This window comes from Mustela nivalis (genome assembly GCF_964662115.1).
Source record: "Mustela nivalis genome assembly, chromosome: 6".
Taxonomy (NCBI): domain Eukaryota; kingdom Metazoa; phylum Chordata; class Mammalia; order Carnivora; family Mustelidae; genus Mustela; species Mustela nivalis.
This window is the reverse complement of record NC_139025.1, coordinates 58,311,211-58,325,293: the sequence shown is the minus strand read 5'-3', so window position 1 is coordinate 58,325,293 and position 14,083 is coordinate 58,311,211. Positions and strand designations below refer to the sequence as shown.

The following is a 14,083-nucleotide window of genomic DNA, read 5'->3' as shown; positions in this document are numbered from 1 at the left end:
ATTTTGGGGTAAAGACACTACTGCATACACCAAAAGAATATAAGGATTTGTGCTGTGAAACAGTCTACAAGATTTTATCCAAAGATTTCCATTTTGAAGAGGCTATTAAATAGAACTACTATATAAATAATTAAAAGATAATTTATGTTTTTAAAAATTTTTTTCGGAGATTTTATTTGTTTGAGAGAGAGCATGAGAGAGAGAATGAGAGGGGAGAAGGTCAGAGGGAGAAGCAGACTCCCCATGGAGCTGGGAGCCCAAGGTGGGACTCGATTCTGGGACTCTGGGATCATGACCTGAGCCGAAGGCAGTTGCTTAACCAACTGAGCTACCCAGACGGCCCAATTAAAAGATAATTTAATGTAGATTTCAGAGTAGATTAATGAAGCAAGTTGGTAAGTGGGATTTTTCTGTTCCCTCTTATTTGGGGCTGGGGTCTTAAGAGCTGAGAAGATACTATACTTCTCTCTATATAGAATATACTATACTATACTCTATACTCTCTGTGTAGAACTCGTTATGGTTATAGCCCCTGCCAAGGAAGCAGTTCTAGGCAGTTCCTGGTATATCGTGGCTCTGTGCAGTTCCATATACTCTGCCAGCTCATTTACAGTTGATTGGTGATTGTTGGATCCAATGTTCTTCACTCTAGCTGCAGGCAGGTCAGGAGCCTACAAGATGCTGTCATGAAGGCACTGCCCTCATAGGGGCCCTGACCAGTTGCTGGTCGTGAGATTCTTTCTTTCTTTGATTTTTTTTTTTTCCCCAAATTTTTACTTAAATTCTAGTTAAAGTATAGTGTAATATTGGTTTCAGGAGTAGAGTTTAGTGATTAATCACTCACATATAATACCTGGTGCTCAACACAACTAGTGCCCTCCTTAATACCCATCACAGATTTAGCATATCCCCCCAGCCACCTCCCCTCCAGTAACCTTCAGTTTGTTTGTGTGTAATTGCTGGGTCATAAGGTAATTCTACGTTTAACTTTTAGAGGAACCTCCAAAATGTTCTCCAGAGTGGCTGCACTAGTTTGCATTCCCACCAACAGTGTAAGAAGGTTCCCCTTTCTGTGTATCCTCGTCAACACCTGTTGTTTCCTGTGTTGTTAATTTTAGCCATTCTAACAGGTGTCAGGTAGTATCTCATTGTGGTTTTGATTTGTATTGCCCTGATGATAAGTGATGTTGAGCATTTTTTCTTGTGTTTGTTAGCCATCTGGTTGTCTTCTTTGGAGAAATGTCTGTTCATGTCTTCTGCCCATTTCTTAACTGGATTATTTGTTTTCTGGATGTTGAGTTTGATAAGTTTATTATAGATTTTAGATACTAACCCTTTATCAGATACGTCATTTGCAAATATTTTCTCCCATTCCATAGCCTTTCTTTTAGTTCTAGTAAGAAGTTGCTTCAGCTAAGTCAAAGAAGTATGTTCTCTAGGATTTCAGTGGTTTCCTGTCTCACATTTAGGTCTTTCACCTATTTTTTTTTTTAAGCTTTTATTTATTTGTTGGAGAGAGAGAGCGCGAGTGCACACAAGCAGGGGGAGTGTCAGGCAGAGAGAAGCAGTCTCTTTGCTGAGCAAGGAGCCAGATGTAGAACTTGATCCCAGGACCCTGGGATCATGACCTGAGCCAAAGGCAGATGCTTAACTGACTGAGTCACCCAGGCATCCAGTCTTTCATCCGTTTTGAGTTTCTTTTTGTGTAAGAATTTCTTTTTGTGTAAGAAAGGGGAGTGGTTTCCATTAATTCTTCTGCATGTCGCTGTCCACTTTTCTGAGCACCGTTTGTTGAAGAAACTTTTTTCCATTGGATATTCTTTCCTGCTTTGTGGAAGATTAGTTGACCATATAGCTGTGGGTCCATTTCTCAGTTTTCTATTCTCTTCCATTTATCTGTGTGTCTGTGTTTGTACCGGCAGAGCTTAAAGTCCGGAATTGTGATGCCTCCAGTTTTGTTTTTCAAGATTGCTTTGACTATTCAGGGTCTTTTGTGGTTCCATACAAATTTTAGGATTGCTGTAGCTCTGCGAAAAATGCTGGTGATATTTTGATAGGGACTGCATTAAAGGTTTGATTGCTTTGGTAGTTTAGGCATTTTAACAATGTTTGCTCTTCCAATCTATGAGCATGGAATTTTTTCCCATTTCTTTGTGTCCTTTTTAGTTTCATAAGTGTTTATAGTTTTCAGAGTACAGATCTTTTACATCTCTAATTGGGTTTATTTCTTGGTATCTTATTGTTTTTGGTGAAATTTTAAATGGCATTGATTCCTTGATTTCTTTTTCTGCTGCTTCATTAATGGTGTATAGAAATGCAACAGATTTCTGTACATTGACTTTATATCCTGTGATCCTGCTAAATTTGTGTATCAGTTCTAGCAATTATTTGGCGGACTGTTCTGGATTTTCTACATAGACTATCATGTCATCTGTGAATAGTGAAAGTTTGACTTTTCATTGCTGATTTGGATACCTTTTTAATTTCTTTTTGTTGTCTGATTGTTGAGGTTAGGGACTTCCAGTTCCAGTACCATGTAAGATTGCAGTGGTGAGAATGGATGTCCCTGTTTCATTGACCATAGAGGAAAAGTTCTCAGATTTTCCCCCGTTGAGGATGATATTAGCTGTAGAGCTGTAGGTCTTTCGTGTATGGTCTTTATGAAGTTGAGCTGTTTCCTCTGTCTCTACTTTGTTGAGGATGTTTTTTTTTTTTTTTTTTTTTTTTTTAACAGAAGTACAACAGTATAGGCTGTTGGTTACAGGAGCGGAAATCAGAAAAACGCAGATAAATAACTGAGTCATATCTGTGTTGAAACAGTAAAATAGAGACCTACCAACTTCTGCTAGACCTGCCTGAATCCAGATCTTTAAAAAAAATTTTTTTTTTAATCTGATTAGATTCTATGTAAGCTTTATATAAGGTTGTTTTTAAGTATAAGGTTTAGGTTACGGGGAGTAGTGCTCTGGTTTGTCAGTTTAAGGTGAGACAATTTTTCCTGCTTCCATTCTCTATACATATCTACTTGAAATCCTTGTCTTAGTGGCTACAGTTGTTGCACCAGTGATTCTGTTTGAAGTTTCCACTATAATTCTTGTCCACTTGAGCTATAAGAACTGACAGGATCTTCTGTTGCTATCATGACTCCTTTAGGGACAGGGAGTGCAGTTAGATTTTGTATCTGTCTGGAAAGGAAGGCTCACTAAGATAGTGTTTATTTTATAGAGTAATAATCTTTTCTTAAATGTTGTTCTCGCTTCAATTCCAAAAAGTGCCACTGCCAAATAAAAACTTCACTTTTAAGGAGAAAACATGTACTAGATTTAGTCAGGATTTAGTTTAAGGTTCATGTTCTTGGCTTCTGGTGGCTTTGAAGTAAGCTATTAATCTGTGGTTATATAGAAATCTGGTAGGTTAAAGAGAGAGAGAGATTCGTATGTGCACATAGGGGAAGAGATCGGGGAAGAGAGAGAAATACCACCTTCTTTTCCAAGTTTTATGCTTTTCATCATGAACCTGAGAGAATAATCCAGTCTATATAAATAACTGCAAGCCTCATGAGTTTCTGTTGACTATTTGGAGAGAAATTGTGTTGAAATTCTCATAGTCACTACTACCTCTGCCTGTTAAGTAGATAGTGGGAACAACCTTCTTTCTCTCTAAGGAAAAGGTTGGGTGTTTGAATTAGCAATACAGGATGCACAGGGAACTCCAGCCAGACCTGGCTGTTCAGTTGAAGACATTTCTTGCTTTTTTTACTGGTGGCTTTTCTATCAGCTACCACTAAAGTGTTATTTTTTGATAGCCTGTCTCTATGACAGGACTTCTCGACATTTTTTCTTACAACTTAGGGGCCTTTCTTTTTTTTTTTTTTAAAGATTTTATTTATTTATTTGACAGAGAGAGATCACAAGTAGGCAGAGAGGCAGGCAGAGAGAGAGAGAGAGAGAGAGAGAGGAGGAAGCAGGCTCCCCGCTGAGCAGAGAGCCCGATGCGGGACTCGATCCCAGGACCCTGAGATCATGACCTGAGCTGAAGGCAGTGGCTTAACCCACTGAGCCACCCAGGCGCCCCTTAGGGGCCTTTCTTAAGTAGTTTGTAGTTCTTCGCAGTTCCCAGTAGTTTCCCGTAGCTGCTACTCCCCATGGTTTGAGCTGATTTGATCCCAGGCCTCTCACTTCTATAGAAACATTGTCTGTTTCCAGCCTTCCTTTTTAGCCTCAACTCTTAACTAGTTCTTTTCTTTCTGTTCTTCCTCAGTGGACTTATTTTTATGAATACACTTGCAGTTATTTATGTATGATCCCCTGTTTTGAAATTCCTTCTCCTTCTCATGTCAGCACCCAGTAGCTAAAGCCAAACTAGGACTAGACAGTGAGCAGGAGATGGGAGGGTTTTGAAAAGATTGTTGGTAGAAACCTGATAGCCCTTGAGGAAGTCTGTGAAGTTTTTAAAAAAGTGAAGAAATATCATTTGGAGTTAGTGAAAATATCCTTGATATGTGGCTAGAAAGTTCAGCAACATTGTCACCTATGGTAATGTGGAAAGTAGGAAATAGCTTCCATGATAACGATGATTTGTATGATAAAGGTATTTTCAGGAGGTATTTTCTGGCTATTTCTTGCTGCTTGTAATAAAATATGATAGGAGAGAGTATTATGGTATGAATGCTTATTATGTCGTCCAGAATTCTTAGGTTAAATCTTAATGCTCATGTGATTATATTTGCAGTTGGGGCCTTTGGGGAGGTGCTTAGGGTCATGAGACTGGAGCCCTCATCCATTGGAGTAGTGCTTTTATAAAAGAGACCCCACAGAGCTGACTAGCCCCTTCCACCATGAGAGAATACAGTGACAGGTTGGCAGTTTTCAGTGTAGAGGAGGGTCTTCCCCAGAACCCACCTATGTTGGCACCCTAGTCTTGGGGTTCTAGTATCCCTCTGGAACTGTGAGAAATAAATTTTTGTTGTTTATAAGCCACTCTGACATTTTGTTAAAGTAGTCTGATCGGAATAAGAAAGATAAACTAAGGAAAGAATTGTTAAATATGAAGGAACCAGAACTTACTGAGTTCAAAAATAAAACTCTTTTCTAGTTTTTCCAGATGGCAGACATTTCTCAAATTAAAAAAATTCTAATGGGGAAAAAACTTAAAAATAAAATAAAAACTTAAAGAAAAAAAAAGAAAAAAGTCTAATGAAAAGAGATCAAATCTAGAGTATTGTCACTTAACAATGAAGCCAAGGGACTGATTATAAACTCTTTTTTGAGGCTTCAGGAAATTTAATGTCATGCTTCACAAAGACAGTAGTCTCTTTAAGGACCTGAGGATCTGCAGTTCTTCATAGATCTTTATTAAGCAAAAGGTTCTCTAAGAATTTTAAGAGCACTGTCCCTTAGGACATTATAGGAAGCTTAAGGACTTAATATGAAATTTATGGGTGTGGCTTTTTTCTAATGGAGTGGATTATGAATTGATTGATAAGAAGTCCATACAGTTTAAAGAAGACTTTATAAGGGCAGTTTTAGGTTCAGAACAAAATTAGGCAGAAAACACAGAGTTCCCAAATACTGTCCCTCTCATACACTGTTGTGGTACATTTGTTAAAATCAGTGAGGCTGCATTGACACATCATTATCGCTCCTGGCCTGTAGTTTACAATAGGATTCACTCTTGGGGGGCACCTGGGTAGCTCAGCGGTTTAAAGCCTCTGCCTTTGGCTCAGGTCATGATCCCAGGGTCCGGGGATTGAGCCCCGCATCGGGCTCTCTGCTCAGCGGGGAGCCTGCTTCCTTTCCTCTCTCTCTGCCTCTCTGCCTGCCTGGGATTTCTGTCTGTCAAAATAAATAAAATCTTAAAAAAAAAAAAAATTTCTTAAAAAAAAAAAAAAAGGATTCACTCTTGGTGTATGTTCTGTGGCCTTAGACAAATGTATAATGACACGTATCCACCATTATAGTGTCATACAGAATATTCTTACTGCCCTAAAGATCTTCTGTGCTCTGCTTATTCATCGAGTCCTCCCCGCAGCCCCTGACAAACTAATCTTTATTGTTTACATCGTTTTGCCTTTTTTAGAGTGTCATACAGCTGTAGTCCTATAGTATTATAGCCTTGTCAGATTGACTTCTTTCATTTAGTAAGAATATGCATTTAAACTTCTTTCCTGTCTTCTCATGGTTTGACAGCTCATTTCTTTTAAATACTAATATTCTGTTGTGTAGATGGTTTATCCATTCACCTACTGAAGGACATCTTGGTTGTTTCTAAGTTTTGGCAGTTATGAATTAAGCTTCTATAAAGGTTTTGTGTAGGTTTTTGTGTGGACATAAACCTACTCTTTTGGGTTAATACCAAGGGCTGTATTGTATTATAAGAGCATGTTTAGTTTTAGAGGAAACTGTCTTCCAAAGTTTCTGTACCATTTTCTATTTCCACCAGCAATGAATGAGATTTCTTGTTACTCCATATCCTCACCAGCATGCAGTGTAGTTATTTTCTGGATTTTGGCCATTCTAGTAGGTGCATAGTAGTTGCATTTTACTAATAACATACAACATTGAGCATCTTCTTATATGCTTATTTGCCATCTGTATATCTTCTTTGGTAGATGTTTATGCAGGTCTTTTGCCAGTTTTTAATCTGGTTGTTCATTTTCTTATTGTTGAATTTTAAGAATTCTTTGTGTATGCTAGGTAATAGTCCTCTATCAGATGAGTCTTCTGCAGATATTTTCTCTGAGTCTGTGGCTTGTTTTCTCATTCTCATGATCCACACAGTTTTTTAAAAGGATTATATCAATTTAGACTGAAAGGCACAGAGACAATACAAAATGAAAAAAACCCGTTGGATCTCAAAGTTGTACAGTCAAGAAGCATGCCAAGAACTTGGCTAGTTACCATGAAACCTATAACCCAGAATGGGGAGACGTGAGCCACATGGATCATTCCTTAGTTGAGGAACTAGTAGCATATGCCCAGCTGGGTTTTATTTATTATTATTATTATTTAAAATCTTCCTATTTATTTATTTATTTGACAGAGAGAGAGAGAGAGATCACAAGTAGGCAGGCGGCGGGGGGTGGTAAACAGGCTCCCTGCTGAGCAGAGAGCCCGAAGTGGGGCTCAATCCCAGGACCCCAAGATCATGACCTGAGCCCAAGGCAGAGGCTCAACCCACTGAGCCACCCAGGTGTCCCCCAACTGGGTTTTAAACTTGTTATGGACGTATGCCTGCTCCATCATTGTATATTCATGTTTGTGGAGATAGAAAACTTTTTTTTTTTTTTTACAGCTTTTCAGATGAAGAGGAACTGTACTCAAGGGGCTATATTTAAGGAACTGTACCGAAGAAGTTCATCTGTACCTGGATCTCAAGCCTGATCATGCCTGATAGTTTTGTGGGTATTGGGGGAGGTAGAAAGGCAGGCAGAGAGAGAGAGGAGGAAGCAGGCTCCCTGCTGAGCAGAAGCCCGATGCGGGGCTCAATCCCAGGACCCTGAGATCATGACCTGAGCCGAAGGCAGCAGCTTAACCCACTTAACCCACTGAGCCACCCATGTGGAGGGATGTGGACTCCTGTGACCAGAAGGTAGACTATAGCATATGGTATTTTTGCACACTGGTTTCAACAGTATTTGTGGTCGTCCATGTTCTGCTAGAACCATGCCACTTAGAAACTGAGTATTTCCTCCTCTTGAACTTGGGCTGGCCTTTAAACTGATTAATAGAATGTGGAGGAGCTGATACTGTATAACTTAGGCTGGGTCATAATAGGTGGTACTGTTTTTGGCTGACTCAGGATGCTTACCTTTGGAACCTAGCCACCATACAGAAGCTATTTGAAACTAGCCAGGGTTTCATCTGACTGCATCAGCCACCAAATGTGTTAGTGAATTAGCCTTTTTAAATTTCAGCTCCCAGCCTTTGAGCCATCCCAGTTGATACTGAGTGGAGCAGAGACAAGCTATCTCCTCCGAAACCTGTTTAAATTGCACATTCATGAGCAAAGTAAGTGGTGTCTTGGTCAGTAAGTACTAGGGTTATTTATTTATTTATTTTTAATATAGCCATAGTAACTGAAATAATTAGAAAGGTATATAGTTTCAGCATTTGTTTTTTAATTAAGTTTTGGTAATAAAGTTTTGCTGGTTTCATGAAATGAATTGGGAAACATTTCATCTTTTATTTGGTATGAAATAATTTAAATAAGATTGTAATTACTTGTTCCTTAACTGTTAGAACTCAGTTTTAAAGGTTTTTTTGGGTGTATTATTTAAGATAATGGTCACCTGGGGCACCTGAGTGGCTTAGTCATTTGAGCGTCAGACTCTTGATTTTGGCTCAGGTCATGGTCTTGGGTCATGGGATTGAGCCCCCATGTCAGGCTCTATGCTCAGCGTGTGGAGTCTGCTTGTCCCTCTCCCTCCGTTCTTCCTATAGCTTGGGGATGTGCTCTACCTGCCTTCTCACTCTCTCGCTCTCAAATAAATAAATTAAAAATATAAATAAATAAATAAATAAATAGTCACCTTGGGGCTCCTGCGTAGCTCAGTGGGTTAAGCCTTGACCTTCGGCCCAGGTCATGGTCTCAGGGTCCTGGGATCCAGCCCTGTATCGGGCTCTCTGCTCAGTGGGGAGCCAGCTTCCCCCTCTCTCTCTCTGCCTGCCTCTCTGCCTACCTGTGATCTCTCTCTCTCTCTCAAATAAGTAAATAAAATCCTAAAAAAAAAAAAGTCACCTTTCCAGTCTTTTCTTTGGTAATTTGTCAGTTTGGGTTTTATACTTGGTTTAGTTTGGGCTGTTTGTATTTTTTAGGAAGTCATACATTTCTTCTGTTCCCAGTCTTGTTAATATTTGTTTTATATCCTTAAGCAGTTAAAACAACATCTTTTGGAATTATCAATTCTCCTACTTTTTCTCTGTATCACCAATTATATCTGTTATTTTTATTTATTTACTCTTTATATTTTCTTTTGGTTAATTTTGTGCTTTAAAAAAACAAAACACGGGGCTCCTGGGTGGCTCAGTGGGTTAAGCCTCTGCCTTCGGCTCAGGTCATGATCTCAGGGTCCTGGGTTTGAGCCCCACATCACATCGGGCTCTCTGCTCAGCGGGAACCTGCTTCCCCCTCTCTCTCTGCCTGCCTCTCTGCCTACTTGTGATCTCTCTCTCTGTGTCAAATAAATAAATAAATAAATAAATAAATAAATAAATAAAAATTATAAAAACCACAAAACCTTAAGATAAATACATTTCTGCTGTTGTAGTCATTTGTCTTCATAATGAAAGGATTTAAGGACCTTAATTTTTATCTTAAATATGGCTTTGCTGTGTTTTGTACATTTTTAATGTATTTACTTTTTTATTAATTTCTATGGAGTTTGTGATTTTTCCTCTTTGATCAGTTAATTTTCAAGTCTTAAGATGTTTCAGACCATTTAAAAATTATCTCTAATATTGAATTATGATCAGTATCTATGGCCTGTAACATACATACTTTAATATATTTGTTATAGTTTGATTTATGGAAATTTTTATAAAACTATGAACAAATTAAAATGTAGATTCTTCCATTGAATGAAGTAAGATCCCATATTGTCTTAGTTTAGACTGCTACAGGAAAGAGTCAGCCTCACCCTTCAAAACCATTCTGTCTCCCGAGTACTTGCACTCTGAAACTATGATGGCAGTAGCAGCTCTGATGATTTCTAATTTACTCTGGTAGAGGGTGGTAGTGGTGGTGGTAGTGTTATTCTTTCCATGTCTTGAAGAACAGCACCTGGCTTCTGTTGAGATGGATGCTTTAGGTCTGTGGCTTAGGTATTAATCTCCTTATCAAATGGTCATTTTGCAATACTGTTAGTGTCCTCTTCCAAAAATACTTTTTCATTTTTTGCAGTATGGATAGGCTGAAAATTTTCCAAATCTTTAAGTTCTGGTTCCTTTTTTTTTTTTTTTTTCATTTTGCTTAATAATTCTGTCTTCCAATCATTTTTTTCTTCTCAACATTTTTTGTAAGTGGTCAGGAACCAGGCCATTCCTTCAGTACTCTGCTTAGAGATCTCCTCAGCTAAATATCTAATTTTATTGCTTGCAAGTTCTGCCTTCCACAGAACACCAAAACGTGAACACAATTCAGCCAAGTTCTTTGTCACTTTATAATAAGGACCATATTTTCTTCACTTTCCAATAATACATTCCTCATTCCCATCTGAAACCCAATCATAGTGGGCTTTGTGGTCCATATTTTTACCAGCATTCATTCAGGATTATTTAAATATTTTCTAAGATGACTGAGGTTTTGTCTCCAGCTCTCCTCTTTTCTTTCTCGGTCCTTACCAGAATTACCCTTTAATGCTCATATTTTGAGATTGCTCTTCTAAACATTTCTGCCACTACTCATTATCCAGTATGAAAGTCACTTTCTTATTTTTAGGCATTTGTTATAGCAGCACCCCACTCTTGGTTCCAAAAATCTGTCGTAGTCAGGGTTCTCCAGAGAAACAGAATCTGTGGAGGCTGAGAAATCCCACGATCTGCTGTCTGAAGCTGGAGGCCCAGGAAAGCCGGTGGAGTAATCCATTCCAGATTTGAAGGCCTGAGAACCAGAGGAGCCAGTGGTGTATATCCCAGTCCAGAGTCCGGAGAAGATGAGATGAGAGGTCTCAGTTCAAATGATGAAGCAAGAAAAAAGGGGCAAATTCCTCCTTCCTCCATCTTTTATTCTGTCTAGACCCTCAACAGATTGGATGATTTACTTTCACACTGAGGAAAGCAAGCAATCCCATGAGTCCACCTGTAATTCAGATGCTAATCTCTGGAAACGGCTCTCACAGATGCACTCAGAAATAATGTTTAATGTAGGCACCCCATGGCCACTCAAGTTTACATATAAAACTAACCATCAATAATTCATCAGTAGATGAATTTAAGGAAAAGTTACTCTGGAGATCTGCCTGAATTAGTCTTTTGGAAAAATCAAGAGGAAGAAATATCTGAAAACTAAGAACAAATACACACCAAAAAAAATGAATTAGGACAAAGACATTGAGTTAAAGACTACTCAATTTTCACACACTGTTTCTATGGAAATTACTGGAACTTGTGCATTATCAAAATAATGACATAAACCAAGGGAGAAGAAAACAAAACATAAGACACAGTATCTAAGAGGAAAGAGAGGCAAAGGAATTTACTGAGTGTTGGTGAAGAGAGACAACAAATGACAGCTCTGCAGCAGGCCTGCGGATAAACCAATTTAGATTGAAACAGATCAGAAGACTCAAGGAAAGACTTCTTTAAGAAGATGAAATTTATAAAATACCTAATAGGTTTGAGTGTATTGAGACAAGATTTACATAAGTTTTAGAGATCATGGATAAATATTAAATATACAGAAAAGCAAAACTTGAAAAAAAGATAATTCTTAACTAGAGAAAATAATTGTAGTAAACTTTATGTAGTAAACTGTTGTTAAATACTGTATCAGTAGTATTTACGTAGTCATTATAAACAATGGATATTAATTTAAACAATGGCTATGGATCCTATTGCATTGAGTCTGCTATTGGTACCACAGGCCTCGAGAATGGCTGGTTAGTGGCAGGGGCAGCAGGAGGAGAGATTGAATAGGAAAAAAGATGGATTTTTATCTATCATTATGATAGAGTTTTGGAAGGACAAGGAACTATGTGCATATGTGTGTGTGGTGAGAATGGTGGTTATATGTGAAAGAGAGCTAAATTCTCATCTTTTGTAACAAATATTAGGTATTAATGCCTATAATTAGAAGTCATTAAGAATATAAGATTATAAGAATGTTACTTAGAGAGTGGGGTTAAATACCAAAGCCTAGCAGAAAGGGCTGAAGGCAGTTGCTTCAGGAGTGAGCAATTTGAAATGTGTGGGGCCTAATTTTTTTTATAACAAGTCTTTTAAAGTTTTAAGCGATACACATGTGTAACTCTGTAAAAAATAAAATCCCCAAAAACCTAAATTAAAAGGAAATAATGAGAGAAAACAGACTTGATGGATCCAAAAGATATAATAGAAGGAGTTCCACAAAAATTAAAAAAAAAAAAAAGGAAAATAGTAAGACTTTGTATCAGAAGAAAGACCCAAGTTTGCATCTTGGAGGGTAACCCATTTCCTCAGGCCAACTTGAGTTTTAATTAGGGTTAATAAGAAAAACTGGTATTAGTTATATATCTGGGAAATTTTCAAACTCCAAGGATAATGATAAAATCTTAATTGGATTCTAGATTTTAAAATAAAAACACAAAACTGTGTTACTCGCAAAGGAAAAAAATTCAGACTGAGATGGAGTTTCCTGTATGCAGCTTTGTAGACTAGAAGCTGATAGGAGTGGTGAGGGAACTACAACCCATGAATCCTATAGTGGACTAAACTGTCAGTTACTTGTTAGGGAGAGAGATATTTGCAGATATGCAAGGATTCAGAAATTAAGGAAGTCTTGAGGAGTTACCCTAACAAAAGTGAATAGTAACTGTAGGATATGAGAAGATAAAAAAGAGAGGAAATAGTGGTAAGCAACAAAGTTGACAGTGTGTGTGTGTGTGTGTGTGTGTATATATATATATATATATATATATATATATATATATATATATGGTTCAATCTCACTGAATAATGACAGACTGTTGGAAAATGCTTACTGTAAGTTCAAAATAAGTATTCAGATTTCTCTAGCTTTCAACTTGAAGATTTTTCAGATAGAAATTTGAAAGGCTTTTACCTAGATTCACCAATTTCTCTTACATTCTTTTTCTTCTAATTCAGGAATACTGCTTCTTTAGAAATGACTAATTCGAGAGCAGGAAAAGCAGAAGGTGAGCCTGCATTGTTTTAACATGCCATAAGTCAAGGAGTTGCTCATGTCAAAAGGGAAGAGTGCATGCAGATCTGTGGGGGAGTACTTTAAGGAAAAATACCCATAAGGGAGTGAATAAGGCAGGTCTGGAAGAGAGAAGTTGAATTGTGATGCAGTTCATCTTCTAAATGTGAAACTCTGGACCTGAGATGGCCCTTCAGAATTCTGAATTGAGGCACAGGGGGTTGACCCTTATACCTCTCATGGTCTGTTTATTTGATGTGGGCTTCCTTTGGAAAGGGTGCATAACCTTGGGTGAGGAAGCTCCCTTCAATTGAGAACAATCCTGGGGAGAAGCTAGTTAGGAACTGCTACATACAGTATTTTCATACCTGGGGAAGAGTGCCTTGGTCCTTGAGAAAGTCCTGGATAGGGGCGCCTGGGTCACTGAGTTGTTGAGCATCTGCCTTCGGCTTGGGTCATGATCCCAGGGTCCTGGGATTAAGCCCCACACTGGGCTCCCTGCTTGACGAGAAGTCTGCTTCTCCCTCTCCCACTCCTCCTGCTTGTGTTCCCTCTCTCGCTGTGTCTCTCTCTGTCAAATAAATAAAATCTTAAAAAAAAAAAAAGTCCTGGATAGTGCATCCTGACAATTTCCATTATCATCTCTTTGCTTCATATGTTAAGTTTACCCCATCTGGGGATAGCCCCTCTAGAATTAAGGTTGGTCTTTTTCTGGAAATAGGAGTGGTAGGTAAGTAGGACTTAATTCCTTAACTCCAGTGTTTCTTGAGACCACTGGTCTTGGGGCCACAACTAATAATTCATTATATCCTTTTGTTATTCTAGATTTTCTCTTACCTTTGGCTAACACCTCTGCTCATCTAGGCAGATTGCCTGAGGTCACTGAGTCTGTCATATCTGAGAGGTTCTGAAGCCTAGTCACCATGTTCACTGTGGCTGTTTTATTTGTCTGTTTGTTGTCAAAATTAGGCAAAAGAGTATAAAGAGACCCCTTTCATATATATTCTTCATATGACAAACATGTTTCTCATCTGGGTGATAAAAATATATTTCCCTGGCTGATAAAAATACAGAAGTCTATGCCTTTCTGATCTTGAAAGTCAGGTGCTCCTCCCAGATTGGTGGCTTTTTTCCTTTCTCTCTGGTCTCTTGGCCCAAGGTGCTTGAAGTGATCAGGTGGCTGTTGTAACTTAAAGCTTAATGGGCTATGTTCCTTGGTAAGAACAGG

The 14,083-nt window shown here is 38.3% G+C and overlaps 1 long non-coding RNA gene across 2 annotated transcripts in view; it reads left to right on the top strand.

Annotated features, from left to right (window-relative positions):
- The window catches only part of LOC309868216, an 87,718-nt gene that overhangs the window by 25,144 nt on the left and 48,491 nt on the right, over positions 1-14,083 (top strand). Inside the window, exons 2-4 of one of the 2 annotated variants that reach the window (XR_014313576.1) lie at positions 7,294-7,399; positions 7,916-8,009; positions 12,801-12,850. This is a non-coding gene — a long non-coding RNA (uncharacterized lncRNA). The remainder of the gene's footprint in view (positions 1-7,293; positions 7,400-7,915; positions 8,010-12,800; positions 12,851-14,083) is intronic. The other variant, XR_014313575.1, reaches the window with a different exon arrangement.